This window comes from Amia ocellicauda, chromosome 2 (assembly GCF_036373705.1).
Source record: "Amia ocellicauda isolate fAmiCal2 chromosome 2, fAmiCal2.hap1, whole genome shotgun sequence".
NCBI classification, from domain to species: Eukaryota; Metazoa; Chordata; class Actinopteri; order Amiiformes; family Amiidae; genus Amia; species Amia ocellicauda.
This window is the reverse complement of record NC_089851.1, coordinates 2,188,700-2,210,450: the sequence shown is the minus strand read 5'-3', so window position 1 is coordinate 2,210,450 and position 21,751 is coordinate 2,188,700. Positions and strand designations below refer to the sequence as shown.

General features: G+C 40.6%; 1 long non-coding RNA gene across 1 annotated transcript in view; it reads right to left on the bottom strand.

The window, feature by feature from the left end:
• Positions 1–17: 17 nt before the first annotated feature.
• The window catches only part of LOC136761995 (uncharacterized), a 40,106-nt gene continuing 18,372 nt past the window's right edge, over positions 18–21,751 (bottom strand). The window contains exon 2 of the long non-coding RNA XR_010820422.1: positions 18–328. This is a non-coding gene — a long non-coding RNA (uncharacterized LOC136761995). The remainder of the gene's footprint in view (positions 329–21,751) is intronic.

Here is a 21,751-nt window from a genome sequence, read left to right as displayed (position 1 = left end):
ACCACCACACGTATGAGTAACGCAAGTAAAGGTTTATTGCTACAATAGTTATAACTGATACAGGGCACAAAGTACCAGCCTCCTCGGAGTCTCTCGCCGTCAATTCGCTCTGCCGATCTGCTCTGCACTGGATCCTCGGGTCCTGTCCAATTTCTCTACAAGGATTTGTAATCCACTGAAGAAACTTTTGTTACACACACTGCTTCTCTGCCGTCTTCCACTGCCTTCTCTCTCCTGCCCAGTCATTAAGGATTTGCAGCGACTCTGCTGCTTGCTGCCCTGCTGCTCGCTGAGGTGTTTCCGTTCTGTGTGTTTCTTCGTGAAGACTCTGTATAGGAAAGTTGAAGAAAGTGTTTTGTGATAATTATATAATGTTTTATATTGATATTTATATAGAATATAATATAGCTTGTATACAGACTGAGCACATTAGCTTTATCTAGCCTAGCAAAACCAACAAAGTGGTTGTTAAAGATGCATCCTAATGAAATTATTCTCTATGCTTCTTCTGTTTTTGTATGATAAGAGAAACGAGTTTCTCCGAATATATCACCTGTGGGTTTTCCCGAATGTATCCACCCTTGGGTTTGTCTGTGTGTGGATTTCCTGTTTCTCCTCTCAAAGCTAAAGATGTTACCTCGTTGTTAAGAAAACCACAAGATCGTACTGTTTGTATGCTGTAACGGGACCAGACATCTGCCTCTATGATGACCTCCTCCCCTGGGAAGGGCAGCCTACAAACTTTCTAGAGCTTGCATGTTTTGAAGCCTCTGATTGGATGAACGGCCACAAGATTCTACGTCATTTTCCTATAAAGCTGCACTCATGATTGTAAACATTAAGTTCTCACTGAAGGAATTCCCTGACGTGGTGCTTCCAAGCCAGCTTGATTAAAGTTCTATTTGCTTTATCTCAATGACTTTTCCTGTTATTTTAGAGATGGGTTCTACACTTGGCGTCACAAACGAGGATCTGAACTTGCCTTCACTCCCGGGACCAAAACAAGGGTGAGTATTTTTAAATCTACCACCCTATAATATTAAGATTTGATCTCGGGATTGTTTGAGGCTCTCAGATTGTAATTTAAAGTGAACCTGTGGAAAAGTAGAGGTAAAACAAATAGAAAGGTTGACTGTACAGCGGAGGTTCACAGTAGGGTGAACTCCAGGTAAGACAGATCTGCGGGGAGAGATGCCAAGGTAACTGAGCGGTATTGCAACGCCTACTAAGCCCTATGTTATGCAAGGAAATCCTTGTACACTAAGGCAGTTAGTGGCAGTCAAAGCCAGACGGAACCCGAGATACAATAAAGTCCAATGATATAGCCCCATCTTTGGCAAAGATAGGATTGGCATAATGGCATTAAAATATGTGTCTGTATGTGAATTCCTACAGGAGAAGTTTAATACATTTTAAAGTTAAAATGGTAAAGACAGAGTGGGATCCTGACTGGACCCCCAGGTAAAATATGTGTTTGGAGTTCCTTACATTTGGTTTTGGAGCGCAATCAGCAGACAAGAGTGCTTCCAATCCAAAGGCAAACATTGTAATGTGGGCACATCTAGTTTGTTTTTGGGTACCACGTTTTAAATGGGTAGAGGGAGAAGGATATATTCATTTTGGTCATTTGGCATTGGCCTTGATTCAAACATGGATCCATGGGCACAGCATTGGTTAAAGTCAATGTGGCAATATGGCAATCGTTACTCTGATAGCTACTGGGGTTTAAATGTCATAGCCTGTGTAATGGTAATCCTCGTTGATCGCTTGATGGGTTTCTATATTAAGTCTTTGGCATCTTGGAGAGAAACAAGTTGGTAATTTAGTGATTAGACAACAATTACTAAATAAAAACAGCATTGAAATGAACAGATATGTACAGATGAATTTTCTTGTGCAAAGACTACAAATCAGAAACTTCTGCGGAAGCCTTATAAGCAGGCATGTATGGAAAAAACAACAATGACAACAATAATCATGATAATAATACCTGTGGTTTAATAAACCTTGTGTCTATTCTTCCTTCTGTAGTAGTGTAGCAGTAGTGGTTAGGGCTCTGGACTCATAACTGGAAGGTTGTGGGTTCAACTCCTGCGTGGGGCAGTGCTTTTGTACCCTGGAGCAAGGCACTTCACTTAGATTGCCCCAATAAAATGCCCAGCTGTATAAATGGGTACAATGGTAAGTCGCCCTGGATAAGAGTGTCTGCAAAATGACAAGTGAGGTAATGTAATGGGCACTATACAGGGGATCTGATGATGTCTGGAATACAAAGTGCTGAAGCAGTAGTTCTGACAGATCATTACAGCATTCTGGGTGCAGTATCCCTGTAAAAGAAATCCTTACACTCTGAAAATTTGGGCACCACTTTAACTTGCAACCAAAGGAGCACCACAATGAGATGCAAACACCACAGCCCTTGGAGTTGAGAAAACCAGCTGCTTCCTGTCAGTTTCAAATTTTTATAGCCTTGATTCTGGATTCATGTTTATTGTAGTTAGCAGTTCCATAAGCAATAATAAGGAGTAGTGCAAAAACCCACAACCGTAGGGAAATTCCGGAAAAGATTTAAATTGTTTTTTGTTTTTTATTTACTTATTTATATGATTAGAGGAGCTTCTGGAGAGGGAGAGAGAGAGGGGGGGGGGATGCAAAAATAGACACGAGCAATCCTTTTCAACACCAATGAAACATAGGTCATACCCTAAGAGAACAAATTACAATAAATTACAAGTGTCCATATAAAAATTCACTGTATAAAAAAAAAAAAATTATGTCTTTCTTAAACCTGTATTTACAATGTAGCGAAATGATGCCCAATTAGAAGAACTTAAATGAAAATGTATTTATTTATTTATTTATTGTAACTTCACATATTTTCCCCAGTTCATTAGATATCATTAGATATCAACTAAACATGATTTGTTTTAAATTTGTGCCTTGTTCCTGCAAAATACCTCACAGCTGCACTCTCAATCAACAGCAAAAATGTACAAGATCATTACATTTCACATGTACAAAGTCCTGGGACCTGGGTTTGAATCTCTCTGTAAATGTTGAAAACAGGGGGGGGGGTTCTAGAGCACTGAACACTACTGTGATAAGACACTTCCTTTTATTCAGAAACCGCTCTTAGTTCTGACCAATATTAAAGACAACATTTTGAAACAGAGTTTGGGAAAAGCAGGGAGCAGACACTTTCTGACACAGCCAGGGTGAGACAGATAAAGGTCAGTCTTGAGGGAAATGGGGAACAGAGGAAAACAACACAGAGCCCCTCTAACACTCCCAACTCTTTACATAGGGTCACTTCCCTCCCCATTGTCCACCTTTTAGTCCAGAGGGGGGTTGCTCCCTGCAAGCAACAGTCTCCATTATGTTAAGACCAGCAGCAGCAACCCCCCGGTGCAGCAACGTTTAACCACCAGATGGCGCTGCACATCCTTGGCCGTCTCCTCGTGTGGCATCTGTGCTAACTGAGGCCGTGTGGGTTTGTCCAGCTTAAACCCACAGCCCCACCTCGCCTGTCACCAGCAGGAGGAGCAGCTGCCACACCACCCACCGGCTCCTTCAACACTGTGGCATCGTGTCAGCTGTCAGCCCTTAGGGTTTATGTGTGTTTATAGTTTTGTTTTTAATATATTTTTGCTTATGCTGACTTTCTCCCCCTTCCACAGTGCAGCGACATTTCCGCATCACAGCCTGAAGAATTGCTATACTATCATGTGGGTTTTGGGACTTTTGGTGGCTTGCAAGACAGAGATTTCAGCACAAAGACAAAGCAATCCTCAGTGATTGACACTACGATATATATTTATTGCCGTCATTAGTTATATTGATCACAATTACTGTTCACGTTGTACTGTGTGGTTAAAAAAAGATTTTGTAATTGCAGGACCCAGCAGCTGATGATGCTACAGGGAATGTGTGTGGGGGGCAGATAGATAGGCTTCTGGGCTGAAACTGATATTAAAAGTCTTCAACATGCTTCTGGTGCATGTGGCTGTCAACAATAAAAATTAAATGGATTAATACAATACAAAGCTAAACAATCTCAAATATATTATTATTCCACTACTACAAACACAACAGGTATTATCTATACTTAAAAATATAGGATTCATTTTAATATCTCTGTTGTGCCAAAATATACTCATGATCATTTTCAGATCTATGTTCATAATACCGAGTTTCTGAGTTTAAGGGGATGTATCTCAGTCGATGTATCTCTTGGAGCTGTGGAAATCGGGTTCAGTGACTGCCAAGCATGCCTTACAGACCCTCAGCACCTTTACACACACAAGAGAGAGCAGGGACAGTAAACAGGACAGACTGCAACAACAGAGAAAGGCAAACAGAAAACACTCCTTATCAGCCTGTGTATGAGACCAGAGATTTGTTGGCAAGGTGTGTGTCTGAGAGCTGTGTCTGTGGCCCAGTGTTCAGCCACTGTGCTCAGAGTGTCCTGAGGGCTGTGCTACTCACCCCGCTGGGCAGGATCTTGCAGTCCTGTGTCAAGGGGACATCATGAGGACATTCGTGAGACACACACACCAATGAATAAAACTGTGACAACCAATATCGAACTAATAGACCTTAGAAAACACTTCTGGTAAGGATCGGACACCAACAAGGGACAGAGAAGGTAGCATCGAATTGCGGACAGTGCAAAGGGTCCGAGGTGTAAACGGACAGCAGGTCAATCAATTGGGAAAACCAAATAGACAGGGCAGTCCAGAGAACAAGGGATGAAGATCAGGCAGTAGTACACTGGAATCGCTAGGAATTGCTGATGGTCAAGAAAAAATAAAAATAAAAATAAAAAACTTTGCAAAGGTGAGCAGGACAGATATATAGAGAAATATAAGACTCCTGACTACACCCTGTGCTGACTAACCCTATAACATGAAACTTAATTACACCAAGGGTAGGTGGTAAAGAAGTACAACTCTAGATGGCATACATATATAGAGCAATTTCATAGATAACTATCATTAGCAGAGCACATAGATTATACACAAAACAATTTCATAAATGTAAATCCCAATTCATGTTTTAAGTTCCCTGCCCAACCCGAGCTCTGTCAGTCCAGAGTTTGATCAATTTCCATGAAGAATAAATAATCACAATAAATAAACATGCATATAAAGATTTCCAGCCCTACAACGCATCTGTGTATACCAAAAAAACACTATTCTTTAAGATGACAAACAAACGTTTTATGGGCCCAGATTCACCATACTCAAGTAGGTTCACCAATACGAAACATAAGAACATAATAAAGTTTACAATCGAGAGGAGGCTATTCGACCCATTGTGCTCGTTTTGGCATCGGCCTTGTTTTAAATTCTACACTTTTGACAATATACCCTAGCATTCTGTTTGCCTTTTTGATTGCTTCCCCACACTGCCTGGATGGAGAAAGTGAGGAGTCCACATAGACTCCTAGGTCTTTCTCATGCATTACTTCATCTAGATCTGTACCTCCCATAGTGTAATTATAGTGGACATTTTTGTTACCTGCATGCAATACCTTGCACTTGTCCACATTGAATTTCATCTGCCAGGTGTCAGATATTATCTAAGTCCCTCTGAATAGCCTGTGCTGCCGAGATTGTATCTGCTGAGCCGCCTATTTTAGTATCATCTGCAAAGTTGACAAGTTTGCTAACTATCCCAGAGTCCAGATCATTAATATAGATTAGAAAAAGCACAGGCCCTAGTACTGATCCCTGTGGAACTCCACTAACAACCTCACTCCAGTTAGAAGCGACTCCTCTAATCGACACCCTGTTTCCTAGACATCAACCAGTTCATAGTCCATCTACTTACATTACCCTGAATGCCTGCAGCTTCGAATTTGAGGATCAGTCTTTGGTGCGGAACCTAATCAAAAGCTTTTTGAAAATCTAAGTATATCATATCATATGCTTTCACCTGATCTACAGCTGCAGTTGCATGTTCAAAACAATTCTAATAAATTAGTAAGACATGATCTGCCTCGACATTTGCTGTCTTCCAGTCAGTTGGCACATCCCCAGTTCTAAGCGTCATTTAGAATATTTTAGTTAGTGGCCTATAAATAAATTTCCCTCATTTCTTTAATTACTGTTGGAAATATCCCATCTGGCCCATGTGATAGGTTTGTTTTTAATTCTTCTAGTCCCTTTAGTACCTCCTCCTCATTTATCCTGATCTTTCTTAGGGTTTGACTGGAGTGATTGTTAACCTGTGGCATGTGTAAGCGTGGAGCCTTGTGCTGTAATACTGAAGGGGCAATAAGGAGCACAATTCTCAGAAAGTCTAAGATTGTTTAATGCCAGGAAGACTAAAAATGAGCAGTATACAGGAACAAAACAAGAAATAGGACAAAGTAAATCAAAAGAAACACTAAATAACTCAAAATACACACTCTCAATAAACAGAGAGGGGAATCACAAACAAACAAGTTCTTTTTGGTTTTTGTTTGCTTAGATTTGGGGTTTTAAGGTACCCGTCCAGAGCTCATCCACTCACTCTGGCTTGTAACTCTCTCTCTCTGCTCCTGGACAACAGAGCCCTTGTATATAATGTCAAAGCTCCTCCCACCAGATCATACCATTCTCTGCCAGGGATACAATATGTCCTTCACAGTAAACTCTCCCATGAACACTATTACTGACTCCCCCCTCTCAATACACATCACTTCTCTTTCCCAGCCTCCGATGTAAATTACAATACTGTGGGCGTGTGCGCTCCTTTAAACATGACCTTTTACTGCAGGAGTTGCAAACAGTAATAAAATCAATCCCCTGAAAGAGTTTTATACTATCATGCAACCCGGTATCAGTTAACAAGATTAAAATATGCCCCATCTAACACACTGTGCACCCTGCATGCGATGGCTTATATTTCTTCATGTAACTGGGTCAGTCTTTTCTTTTACGTTATAAACAAACATTGCATTTTCATTTTGCGCAGAAAAAAAACAGCTCGACTTCATAGCAGTAATAGCGATATGTGGCTACAAGTTTGTGTATACACTCACCTAAAGGATTATTAGGAACACCATACTAATACTGTGTTTGACCCCCTTTCGCCTTCAGAACTGCCTTAATTCTACGTGGCATTGATTCAACAAGGTGCTGAAAGCATTCTTTAGAAATGTTGGCCCATATTGATAGGATAGCATCTTGCAGTTGATGGAGATTTGTGGGATGCACATCCAGGGCACGAAGCTCCCGTTCCACCACATCCCAAAGATGCTCTATTGGGTTGAGATCTGGTGACTGTGGGGGCCAGTTTAGTACAGTGAACTCATTGTCATGTTCAAGAAACCAATTTGAAATGATTCGACCTTTGTGACCTGGTGCATTATCCTGCTGGAAGTAGCCATCAGAGGATGGGTACATGGTGGTCATAAAGGGATGGACATGGTCAGAAACAATGCTCAGGTAGGCCGTGGCATTTAAACGATGCCCAATTGGCACTAAGGGGCCTAAAGTGTGCCAAGAAAACATCCCCCACACCATTACACCACCACCACCAGCCTGCACAGTGGTAACAAGGCATGATGGATCCATGTTCTCATTCTGTTTACGCCAAATTCTGACTCTACCATCTGAATGTCTCAACAGAAATCAAGACTCATCAGACCAGGCAACATTTTTCCAGTCTTCAACTGTCCAATTTTGGTGAGCTTGTGCAAATTGTAGCCTCTTTTTCCGATTTGTAGTGGAGATGAGTGGTACCCGGTGGGGTCTTCTGCTGTTGTAGCCCATCCGCCTCAAGGTTGTACGTGTTGTGGCTTCACAAATGCTTTGCTGCATACCTCGGTTGTAACGAGTGGTTATTTCAGTCAAAGTTGCTCTTCTATCAGCTTGAATCAGTCGGCCCATTCTCCTCTGACCTCTAGCATCAACAAGGCATTTTCGCCCACAGGACTGCCGCATACTGGATGTTTTTCCCTTTTCACACCATTCTTTGTAAACCCTAGAAATGGTTGTGCGTGAAAATCCCAGTAACTGAGCAGATTGTGAAATACTCAGACCGGCCCGTCTGGCACCAACAACCATGCCACGCTCAAAATTGCTTAAATCACCTTTCTTTCCCATTCAGACATTCAGTTTGGAGTTCAGGAGATTGTCTTGACCAGGACCACACCCCTAAATGCATTGAAGCAACTGCCATGTGATTGGTTGGTTAGATAATTGCATTAATGAGAAATTTAACAGGTGTTCCTAATAATCCTTTAGGTGAGTGTATGTTGCAATAGTCCTTAGTGGGCTAATCTGTCTAAAGTGAAGGAGGGGTGCTGTTTAATGGCAAGACAACCCTGCCGTCAGGCGATTTCAGCTCCTTCACAGCATGTTATCAATTTTTTCTTTTGTAAAAACCTCTGTGAAATACTCATTTAGAACATTTGCCACATCTTGTTTGTTTTCCAAGATACTTCATTTTTTTTCCTTTATCTGTTTCACTTCCTCCTTTATTGACCTCTTGCTGTTGTAATATAGAAAAAAGCCCTTTGCATTAGTTTTAGCTCCAAGAGCTATGTTTCTTTCTATTTCCCTCTTTACTTTCCTGATCCCTTTCTTTTTTTTTCAAATCTTTTTATTCAGTTTTTATATATATATCCCAAAACAAAATAACAACAATAATCATTCAATTTTTTTTACAAAACAACAGACAAATAGCACAAACATAAAACAATGATCAATGACAGAGGGACTGATTAGAGATTATCCTCATGGAAAGCCACAGTGCTCAATGCAGCACTTAAGATAAATAAACAAATAATTATACAATCCACGGTCAATCCCACAAATGTTACTAATAGCAAGAAAAAAAATAAAAACACCATACAAAGCCATAGGAGGGGTCTGGAGGGAGAACACATTTAGTCCTCTGAGAGACACTGGGGACTGAGTTGCTCAACATAGGACAAGAAAGGGTGCCATGTAGTATAGAATGTTATAGATGACCCACACAAAGTACATTTTATTTTTTCGAATTTTAAAAACTGCATAACATCCCTAATTCAATGTATGTATGAGGGAGGGGTACATTGTTTCCAATTGAATAAAATAAGGCGTCTGGCTAACAATGTGGTAAAGGCCAAACTATCCAATTGGAATCTGTTCAAAGGGGTGTTTTCAGACACTACTCCTAAAAGTGTTTTAGAGAGAGTGTCAAAAATACTGTTCCAAAAAGGGGCAAGTTTGGGGCAAGACCAGAATAAATGAAAAAGTGAAGCCGGATCTTGTTTACATCTAATACAGGAGGGATCAACTTCTGGATACATTTTTGAAAGTTTAACCCTTGACCAATGTAAGCGATGTACAATTTTAAATTGCATTAGCCCATGTGCAAATTGAAGAAGAGTGTATCCTCCTCAGTATGGAATCCCAAACATCCCCCTGTAACTCTACACCAAGGTCATGCTCCCAGAGATTTGTAATAGAGGAGAGAGAAGGGGGTCACAGGGAAGAAATAATAGAATATATTCTAGATATAGCACCCTTGGGTTCAGAGTATAAGTCTAATATGGAATCAACAGCAGATTTAGGAGGCATACATGGAAATTGTGGCGTTCTGATCTGGACAAAACTCCATACCTGTAAGTATCGAAAAAAAATATTTTGGGGAAGGCCACATTTTTGGCAAAGCTGTGTAAAAGAGGCAAATTGATTATTAATGTATAACACATTCATAGACTTAAGACCACTAGTGTGCCAATTATGGAAGGTTCCATCCCCCAGAGGAGGAAAAAGGTGTTTGCCATATAATGGTGCATGCACAGATAGAGACTTTAGACCAAACGACTTTCTGAACTGAATCCAAATCCTAAGACACTGTCTAATAAGAGGGTTGGTGCTGAGCTTTGCGAAAGAAAGTGGGAAGGAGGAGCACAACAGAGCTGATAAAGAAACTGTTTTACAGGAAGCGGTTTCCATGAGAATCCAAGATGGATTGTCATGCCTAAAATGGGATTGCATCCAATAAAGCAAATTTCAGAAATTAGCGGCCCAATAATAGAATTGAAAATTAGGTAATGCTAAACCTCCTGAAGCCTTAGATCTCTGAAGATGGGTTTTACCATTGCGAGGGATTTTTTTGTTCCAAATAAATGACAAAATACTTTGATCTAATAAATAAAAGAAAGATTTGGGAATAAAAATTGGAATGCACTGGAAAAGATACAAAAACTTTGGAAGTATATTAATTTTGACAGTATTTATCCGCCCAACAAAGTGAAAGGAAAAGACCAACATGCAAAATCTTGTTTCATGCTATCTGTTAAGGGGGTGAAATTAGTTTTAAAAAGATCTTTGTAATTACGAGTTACTATGATACCCATATAAGCAAACTTGTCAAAAACCACCTTAAAGTGTCAATCTGAATATGAGAGTTTTAGTGCAACTTGATTTATTGGGAAGAGTTCACTCTTGTGAAGATTTAGTTTGTAAACAGAGTTTTCCCAAATTGTTCTAAAACAGAAAGGGCTTGGGGCAGGGATGAGGCAGGGGCAGAAATAAAGAGCAGGCGTTTAACTGAACACAATCAATCTCAAATGCACGTTAAGCCCACGGATGATGCAGGGGAAGAAATAAAGAACAGGCGTTTAACTGAACACAATCAATATCAAATGCACGTTAAGCCCAGTACGCAGTATGAATTACGCAGGACCTCACAGGACCTCGCAAAATCTGGTTTAATGTTCAAACATATCAGCAGTTCATACCCAAGCTTTATATTTTATATAGTTTCCCAATACTATTCATAACAGCTGTGGTGTATTTTTTTTTGTTTGGTTAGGTTTTTTTTACATCTGCAATATCAAAATCTAGTTAAACATTTATGAAACGTGTTCCAACCTATATATGTTAATAAGCTACATGAAAGTGGCTTTGCATTTTTCTCTCACACAGTTACTGTATCTACCTATATTTGTGTGTTTATGTGATTTTACGTATTTCAAATCATTTGAAATTTGAAATGTATTTAATATATAAAATGTAAACTGACTGTCTGCTCTCTCCCAAAACGCAGCTCAATAGTGCCTGACTGAGGTCACGGGGGCTACATACTATGCTGGTGATTATGTTTAATATAGGGTGATGTCCTCCAAATGTGTAAATATGTCACTTTTTATGGAAAGAGATACCGATTTTGCCCTTAAGGAAGCTGAAACTCTTTTGATAAACATCAGTGAATATGCCAAATACGTTTCTTCAGACCCACCCAACAAACCAAAAGCAAATGAGGTATACCTATACAAGGCCTCAAAGTATGACAAAACAAACATGGATTTTTGTTTAGATCAATATGCATGGAAACAAAAAGGATCTAATAAGCACAACAGTAAAAGGTGTGAAGGAAATGTTTTGAAAATATATTATCATATTAGAACTGGGGAATACAAGAAGGCTATAAGAATGTGTACAGTTTGATCAAGGAAAAAAAAGTCCTGCAGAATATTATTTAATACATTACTTGGTGAAGAGCTGGTATTAATTTTTTTGTATAAACTGTATAATGTTTTATATTAATGTTTGAAATACTAATATGTCAACAGAGCCAATTGTATTAATTGTCAAGCAGGCAAATATTAGCAAGGCTATTTTTACAAGTGCTGATGCTGTAGAAGTCCCTTCCAGCATTTGGTTCATGGTTTTCTGTGGCTTATTTTAAGGCTGGAGAGAAACACAGATTTACAAACAGATCTTGTCTACCCAGGAGGTTTCATGCTGCATGAATGGAAATACATGAAGCATCATCAGAGATTTTTGGAAGCGGGTCTTAAGTAGACTAGGCATGGATTCAGAAAAGTACACAAAGATTCCATTTACTGTGGACAGAGAACAAGGAATTGTGATGGCTTTAAAGAAAACATTTCTACATCTAAGTATTGTTTTCTGTCGGAATCATGAGTTTTGGATAAAAAAACACAGGGAAGAAAGATGATGTTAAAATCTTGAAAGATCATGTGGAACAGCTCATTGATTCTACCAGCAATGTGCAATACCTTCAGCAACAAATCAACAACAAATAATATCAGTAAAAGTTTGAACAAAATGATAAAGAATCAACATGAATGGAAAGAGCTCCCTGTTGATTCCATGGTTCTTTCGCTGTACTATATGCAGACATATTTTCTGCATGAATTTTATAGAGCAATGTGTTCCCTGGGAAATTACGTTCTGAAAAAATATAATGTAAAAACAAGAGATGAGAGAAAAATAAATATGCCTTCATTCCTTTCACTGAACGAAATAATCATTCAAGTCAAGGTCAACACTGAAACCAGACTATGTACTGTGGAGAAAAAGGCACATTTCCAAACAAGTCAGAATTCTTGCTCAGTGTGTTGTGGAAATGGGTTTCATCAGCTTCAAGTCAAAAGTTTTAGAACATCCCCATTTTGCCAGTTTTTATTGAAATTTAAGCACAGTTTCCTACACCATCAAAAGGCACTTGGAAACTGGAGGAAATTCTGACAGGAAGAGGTCTGGCAGACCCAAAGCCACAACAGAATCAGAAGACAAGTTTCTGAGAGTCAACAGCTTGCGTGATAGCCGGTTCACAGAACAACAGCTTCAAGCACAGCTTAGCACTGGTCGAAGTAAGCAAGTCTCAGTTTCTGTCAGTAGCTGTCGAGTAGGTGAAAGGATGGTTCCTCAGTGTGTGACACCAACTGTCAAACATGGAGGAAGAAGCGTGATGGTCTGGGGATATTTGCTGGATCCAGAGTCAGCAACTTGCACAGTGGTGTAGTGGTGTAGCAGGCTTGGTGTGGACAATAAAGCAACAGAAATGCCTGTCATTGTGTTTATTACTGTAAGTGGTGGAATGACCTTCCCACTGAGTTCAGGACCGCACAGTCCCTGACTGCCTTCCGAGGTCAAACTGGTTCAGCTGGTCTCCCCCTACCTCCCCAGCTCCCTCTCTCTCACCACCCTCACCCCCAAGCGCTGGAGTAACCAACCAATGAGGCCCGGACCGCCCCAGGCCCTGACCACCTTTCACCTGTTAAAGCTGCACATTATCTACCTCAGCCCCTCTCCTGCCCCCACCCACACCCTCTTTGGGATGTTACAGCACTAATGCACTTCTATTGTGCGCCGCTGAGCCTGGTCTGCTTTAAGTGCTCATGCTGTATATTGTGGTTAATTGACCTTCTTGTACCTTTAGTTTAGGATTTTCAGTTGGACAGGCTGCTTTTCATACATAAATGCATCTACTGTAATATTTATTGTTTCTATATGAGTGTTACTGTTGTGACTACTGTAGGTCACTCTGTGTAAAGGCATCTACTAAGACATTTATAATAATAACAACAATCTTTTGGAAATGAAGTACTGTATCTTTCTCTCAGAATATTTGGCAGCACCCCAGGTAACACGGTGATGATGCTTGAGACTGGAGAATCCCCTTACACAGCCCGAGGAGAGCTGTCCATCAGCCTGTCTGCTTCAAAAACCTGACTCCCAAGACAACACTGTGCAAAGACTGACCGCACGTCACGGTCTCCCCTGCTCCCCTGCTCCTACCACCAGAGGTCTCCCTCTCCCGAATACTAATCTAGTGCTTCTCCTTTCCTCTATCCAGCACAACCAGTTTCTACATATTCTTTCCTTACAGGTGCACCTGTTCTGTCTTCCTCTTTTACCATTGGCTAATCACTCCTTCACCTAGTTCAAACCCTCTCCCCTACATAGTATTTAAACCCCTCTGTTTCCCAGCATAATCGTGAAGTCTTGCATTCTCTCCTGGATCAATTCTGAGCATTGTTTCTTGATTGCCTTACCGTGTATATTGACCTCTTGCTTCCCTCTCTCGTTTACCCCTTTTTGGATCTGCCCACTAGCCTGTTCGCTTGATCGATTGACCTGGACTGTCCCTGTTTACGCTCTATCGTTTGCCCTTATCGGATTATCTGCTTCAACTCTAAGCCTGCACTTGGATCCTTTCCTTTGGTCCTTGAGGACGTTACAGCACACTAGTTATCAGGAAGCAAAGATTTAGGAAAATGCTGGAAGTCATCCAGTCACTGCGTACAAATCAAAGTAGTGTAATCCATAACTGATCAACTCAAACTCAACCTCATAAACCATGTTCAGCCTTTGTAACATACAGGGAAAGTATAATTTGGATAAATAATTATAATCATAAGCACAAGAAAAAGACAAGTGTGTATCATTTATCATTTTGACAACTTCCTTGGGTGACATTGCACTTTTATTAGCTTTCAAACCACAAACCACAGTTTTCACCAGGAACTGTAAACACAATCTGGTTCGTACCAGTTTTCTGAGATTGCCATTTGCAGTTTCATTACAAAATGTAAGTAGTGAATGGGTCTATTGTTTAGATTATGGGTTTAGTCAAAAGCAGTTATTAAGTAAAAATAAGAACTTCCTCTTGGTACATCCTGTCTTGCACAAGTGTGGTTTACTTGAAGAGTAGCTGACCTGACCTGACACCTGAAATAATTGCTTCTCAAGAATGTATCCATGAGGTGCAGACAGCACAGTATTACAACATACAACTTTTTCTTGTGCAATTTTTCAACATCAAGGGTAGTGACATTAGCGTGATCTGGTGAAACGGTACCATTTCTGGTGAAAACTGGTCAGAATTCATTATCTGCACCAAAATAATACACAAATATTAGTATATTAGTATATTAGAGCTACATAATTAGAGGTCTTCCACATGGCATGGAATGACAGTATAATAAGATACAAGCAGCCCTGTCCTCTGCTAGGTTTGCCTGCTAATCTAATTTAATAGAGATGCATAAGAATAACCCGCATTTTCTTTTTACACAATAGCGACATTTACTGATCAGCAGGTAATGCCTTCCGAGGTCATCCCCCCCTATATCACCTGCTTTGACTTCATGTATCATTTCAACTGCAAAGTCGATGGCATTAGAAAACAGATAGAACTGGAAACACACAGAGATACTATAGCCGAAGCATGCAGTCCTTCTCAGCCCCTGCCTACCTTGGACTCGTTTAACACAGTAAATCACTAGGAATTGGTCTCCTTAATTAATAAAATGAAAACTACAACCTGCCCACAGACCCAATTCCCACTAAACTGCTAAAACAATCTCTGACATTCATTATTCACATACTACACATTATTATTAATGCCTCTTTATCCTCAGGATCTGTTCCCAAATCCTTTAAAATAGCTGTAATTAAACCACTTGTTAAGAAATCCAGTGCCGACCCTAACTCACTGAAGCCCCTTTTCCACTGGCATATCCGAGCCGCACCGGAAGCAAGCCGAGTCGAGCTGAGCTGAGCTGGCCTGTGTATCCACTGCAAGTGACAAAAATGTCCACTATAATTACACTATGGGAGGAACAGAACTAGATGAAGTAACGCATGAGAAAGACCTAGGAGTCTATGAGGACTCCTCACTTTCTCCATCCTAACAATGTGGGGAAGCAATAAAAAAGGCAAACACAATGCTAGGGTATATTGTCAAAAGTGTAGAATTGAGAACAAGGGCAGTGATGTTCAGACTGTACAATGCACTAGTTAGAGCTCATCTGGATACTGTGGACAGTTCTGGGCTCCACACTTCAAGAAAGATATCGCTGCTCTAGAGGCAGTTCAGAGGAGAGCAACCAGACTTATTCCAGGTCTGAAGGGAATGTCCTACTGAGAGACTGAGGACCTGAAACTTTTCACCCTGGAACAGAGGAGAATACGTGGGGACTTGATCCAAGTCTTCAAAATCATGAAAGGCATCGACCACATCAAACCAGAGGAGCTTATCCAGATCAGCAGGGACACACGCACCCGGGACACAAATGGAAATTGGGCTTCAAGGCATTCAAGACAGAAAACAGGAGACACTTCTTCACACAGAGAGGCGTCACAATCTGAACAAACTCCCCAGCGATGTGGCTGAAGAGACAATTTGGGAACATTTAAAAACAGACTGGATAGGATCCTTGAACACTCAGTTATTAATGGACACCAAACGAGCACGATGGGGCAAATGGCCTCCTCTCGATTGGACACTTTCTCATGTTCTTATGTTTTTATGTTCAATGCCTGAGTTGCGTGCCTGACGAATACCTCTGAATTTAGATCTGGCACCTGTTTTGGGGTATCCCCATTGCTTAATTTATGCCGGATCCTGCCGGATCTCGGGTTTTAACTGTCACCCTCCCCCCTCCCACTCTCACGGTTTTGGACCGTCGCCAACCCCCCCACCACCGGTCACCATCCGTTCTCACATGCTGCACTGTTCCAGGACCAGCGCCTGCCTCGTCCAACCTCCGCTCTCATATACACTTTGCGTTCCGGCACCTTCTGATTTACAAATTAAGCACTGGGTGCAAATGTAACTTGCCCTGGAGTCTGCTAAGAGCGTCTGCTAAGTGATGGTAGTGTATTTTTGGCTTTTTATTGGCGAGTTTTAAAAAAAGTTTTCAGATGTTGGAGGTAAAAGGCCTAACTTAAGTTACAGATGAAGTGCTATCACTCGGAACAGTAACACATTAATTAATTTAAACTTGTTGTGTAGATCAATCCTACAATTCTTTTACCAGTATATAAATAGCAATATTAGTTTGTTAAGTATTTGTGGTGTATTTTATTAATGTATTAAGTTTTTGTAATGTATTTAGACCTAGTAATCGGTTAGGCTGATGCTATGTGAAGACGAGTTCAGTTAAGTCCTCCCCCCGTACGGCTCGGTCCCAGGCCAGCACTAGGTAAGTAGCAGGGCCGAAAATTCACAGCCTGGTTCGGGTCAGGTTGACAAAATTGCCAGTGGGTAAGGAGCCGCGCTGCAGCAGACTGGTTCCGGCATGGCTCGCATATTCCAGTGGAAAAGGGGTATTAAACACTACTGACCTATTTCAAACCTTCCCTTTCTTTCTAAGGTTCTAGAGAAAGTAGTTGCAAAACTTAGTTGCAAACTTTCCTAACGGATTTCCTAAAATTTCAATCAGGCTTCCGTTCTGGCCATAGTACACAAACGGCCCTGTTAAAAGTATTGAATGACGTGTTTCAGTCCTCAGACTTAGGGCACGCCAGTGTTTTTATTTTATTAGACTTAAGTGCGGCTTTTGACCCAATCGACCACAAAATCTTGATACACCGCTTTTTTCATTGTACACGCTCCCTTTAGTTGATATAATTTGACGCCATGGTATTAACTTTCACAGTTAAACAGACAACACAAAATTATATTTGTCAGTAAATCCTAACAATACCATAGACATTGAAACACTAATCTGCTGTCTGTCTGAGATTAAAACTTGGATGATAAGTCTATATGATGATAAGTCTGATAAGACAGACATCCTAATTTTAGGGGACAAAAATCAAACTGTTTATCATGCATGGTCAAAACTGAGTAATGATAACTTTGTCATCTGTGATCATAATCTATCCTTTGAATCACACATTCACATTCACAGTTGAGATCTTCCTTCCTTCAGCTTAGAAACATTGCTCCTCTCATTACATGACACTGAGAAAATAATACACTCATTTGTAGATCTAGATTGGAGTACTGTAATGCCATTCTGTCACGCAGCACAAACAGAGCTATTTCTGCACTGTTTACTACTTAAGCAAAACATTTTCTATAAAATACTTTGGGAGTTGCAGGAATTTGTATGGGTTTTGTTTTATGGTGGTTGTTGTAAACTGTGTGGTTTTAATTTCCAATAGAGATTATTTCAGGAAGTAGCCTGTCCTTGTAAATGAGTGTCCTGGCCTGTAACCCAGTCCACCCCTGGTTAAGGTGTGTTGCGGTAAAATTGCCCCCTATGTATTGTACATACACTTTCCAGTAAGTTACTAGTTCAAACTTGCTCTTATAAGGGTTTCTTTGTTCTTAATAGGATTTCTCTGCTCAGACTTATCTGTGTGGCAGATAGAGATAATTTCTACTGCCGTGGACATCCTTTAGTTAACGAACCGAAACTATATAACATGTTCTTATCAGTACAGTGTGTGCTGTGTCCTTGGTACCAGTGCTTTCATGTCTGGATGAAATATTGTTTCACCAATAATAAAGAAGACCTTATTAATTATTGCTTCCTGTGTCTCGGAACTGCCCCGGACATATGCCAAGAAAATATCATCCAGGTTCAGGACGGCCACGAACCTCCATTGAAATATTGCTTGTAGATGTACACTCACCTAAAGGATTATTAGGAACACCTGTTCAATTTCTCATTAATGCAATTATCTAACCAACCAATCACATGGCAGTTGCTTCAATGCATTTAGGGGTGTGGTCCTGGTCAAGACAATCTCCTGAACTCCAAACTGAATGTCTGAATGGGAAAGAAAGGTGATTTAAGCAATTTTGAGCGTGGCATGGTTGTTGGTGCCAGACGGGCCAGTCTGAGTGTTTCACAATCTGCTCAGTTACTGGGATTTTCACGCACAACCATTTCTAGGGTTTACAAAGAATGGTGTGAAAAGGGAAAAACATCCAGTATGTGGCAGTCCTGTGGGCCAAAATGCCTTGTTGATGCTAGAGGTCAGAGGAGAATGGGCCGACTGATTCAAGCTGATAGAAGAGCAACTTTGACTGAAATAACCACTCGTTACAACCAAGGTATGCAGCAAAGCATTTGTGAAGCCACAACACGTACAACCTTGAGGCGGATGGGCTACAACAGCAGAAGACCCCACCGGGTACCACTCATCTCCACTACAAATAGGAAAAAGAGGCTACAATTTGCACAAGCTCACCAAAATTGGACAGTTGAAGACTGGAAAAATGTTGCCTGGTCTGATGAGTCTCGATTTCTGTTGAGACATTCAGATGGTAGAGTCAGAATTTGGCGTAAACAGAATGAGAACATGGATCCATCATGCCTTGTTACCACTGTGCAGGCTGGTGGTGGTGGTGTAATGGTGTGGGGGATGTTTTCTTGGCACACTTTAGGCCCCTTAGTGCCAATTGGGCATCGTTTAAATGCCACGGCCTACCTGAGCATTGTTTCTGACCATGTCCATCCCTTTATGACCACCATGTACTCATCCTCTGATGGCTACTTCCAGCAGGAAAATGCACCATGTCACAAAGGTCGAATCATTTCAAATTGGTTTCTTGAACATGACAATGAGTTCACTGTACTAAACTGGCCCCCACAGTCACCAGATCTCAACCCAATAGAGCATCTTTGGGATGTGGTGGAACGGGAGCTTCATACCCTGGATGTGCATCCCACAAATCTCCATCAACTGCAAGATGCTATCCTATCAATATGGGCCAACATTTCTAAAGAATGCTTTCAGCACCTTGTTGAATCAATGCCACGTAGAATTAAGGCAGTTCTGAAGGCGAAAGGGGGTCAAACACAGTATTAGTATGGTGTTCCTAATAATCCTTTAGGTGAGTGTATAAAAGGCTGTGTGAAATTTTAAATAAACGAAGATAAACTAACAGACTTTATGTCAGTGACTTTACTTCCCGGGCCTGTGTCCTGCTGAGAGTCTACACTGTTACTGGAAGCGCTCACTGGGGAGCCTGATTCACTGGGATCTGAAGGGTTGCTTCAACAGAAGCGTTGTACCTTAACAAGGTGTAAAGATACCAACCCCCTGTGGAGGAATGCTATGTGGCACGTGTCAGACAATGAGGCACTGATGCAAGATTTTGGTGCAAAAATAGAACAGAACACTTACTGAAGAAAAAATAAAATAAAATAAAATAAAAATCACCCCACTAAACTCAGAACACATCAGAATGAGGCAGAGCCATAGAACAACCCAACACTGGTCCTAATGTAGTAGGTCTGTATACCTCCCACCCTTTTCCCCCAGTCAAAACAAATCAGTCAACACCTACCTGCCAGCCCCACATACCCACAGGCCTGTGTCAGCCCCTATATCCCCACAGGCCTGCATCTGAATTTCTCGCAATCTAATCGCAATGTAGTATTTTGATACATATATGGAAAATTCATCGCGCTACGATGCGCTAGGGTGTCCCAGGGTTAACTGACTTATAAATTACTGTGTAATGTTATTTTAAACCTAACATGTTTAAAAACATGTTTAATTATTTATTTGCAAGTGACCCAGTAATGGGTTGCGACCCGTACTTTGAAAACCACTGATCTAGGTGACCTTGATGAGTGCAGGCTGTGCTGTCCATAGATGAGCCAGCGGTCAGGGAGCAGAGACGGGAAGCCTGACTTCTCATGGGCACAGTGGCAGCAAGCAGACCCAGCGGACTACAGCTCTGTGGTGTGGTCCTGGTTGACAAGAAAACCATATACCACACCACAGAGACAAACACGCACTGGTGCCTCTGGGAAAACAAATGTTCTTTAGATGCAGTCTTTTGTGTTGAAACATCACATTCCGAAACACACAAGACTCTCCTTTGGGGAATAAATTACAGCATCCACATTTGTGATGAGTAGGAGCGGATTAGTAAAGTATCTGTGATTTTTCTGTTCCATTCTATAATTTGTAATATATATATATATATATATATATATATATATATATATATATATATATATATATATATATATATTGAAAGTATAAGCCATTCTTTTAAAAATAAAAAATATATAAAAAGTATAGAATGGCACAGAAAAATCACAGATACCTTACTAATCCACTCCTGAGCCCAAAAAATGTTCCCTTTTTATAAGCAGTCAGCCAAGAGGCCTTAATTCAATTCCTTTCCAGGTGTTTACGATGTATAGTTAAAGATTCTTGTATGAGCTTGCAATGCATGTCAAGATTGTTGTTCTCTGCCTGCTGTCATCTGGAGTTAAGTGAGTTATGGATATATGATATTGGGTTAACTTTTAAAGGTTAACTCTAGCCTCAAGGTAAATACATCTCAGAATCCCTCCCCTGCTCACACTGCTGAAATTCTCAGTCAACTCTTTGAAAACAATGCTTTTGTTTATGACTTTATTACACACATATCGTTCACAAACACCTAAGACTCTGGAACAGTTCACAGAGTTATTGACATGTGTCTGTCTTTAAATGTTCCCAAATTGTCTCTTCAGCCTCATCGCTGGGGAGTTTGTACAGATTGTGACGCCTCTCTAAGTGTCTCCTGTTTTCTGTCTTGAATGCCTTGAAGCCCAATTTCCATTTGTGTCCCCGGGTGCGTGTGTCCCTGCTGATCTGGAAAAGCTCCTCTGGTTTGATGTGGTCGATGCCTTTCATGATTTTGAAGACTTGGATCAAGTCCCCACATAGTCTCACCCTCCTGATTGCATGTCTCATGTAATTTAACTGTAACTTAATCTCTGCCTACCCTTTGCACATAACAAAGGATAGGACACTGTTATGTTTGCACTTGCTAACTCATGCACTACGATGTGTCCTTAAATACTGATTGTATTTACTGCACTGTGTGATGCTTTGAAGACATCTCTTGTGAAAACTGTAAATCGCCCTGGGTAAGGGCGTCTGCTAATAAATTAATAACAATCATTACCGTGAGAAGAAAAAACACTGTGAAGGGGGAGAACTCATCTCAGCAGTTAAGGTACAGACTATACTATATAAAGTAAGTTAAAAATGGCTCATTGTCTAGTATGCTGCATATTCTCATTTTATTGATTCCATTATAAAATAAATATACAAATATATACAAATAAATAAATACAAATCAGCAGATACCATCTCGGCAGCACAGGCTATTCAAAGGGACTTAGATAATATTCAGTTGTGGGCGACACCTGGCAGATGAAATTCAATGTGGACAAGTGCAAGGTATTACATGCAGGTAACAAAAA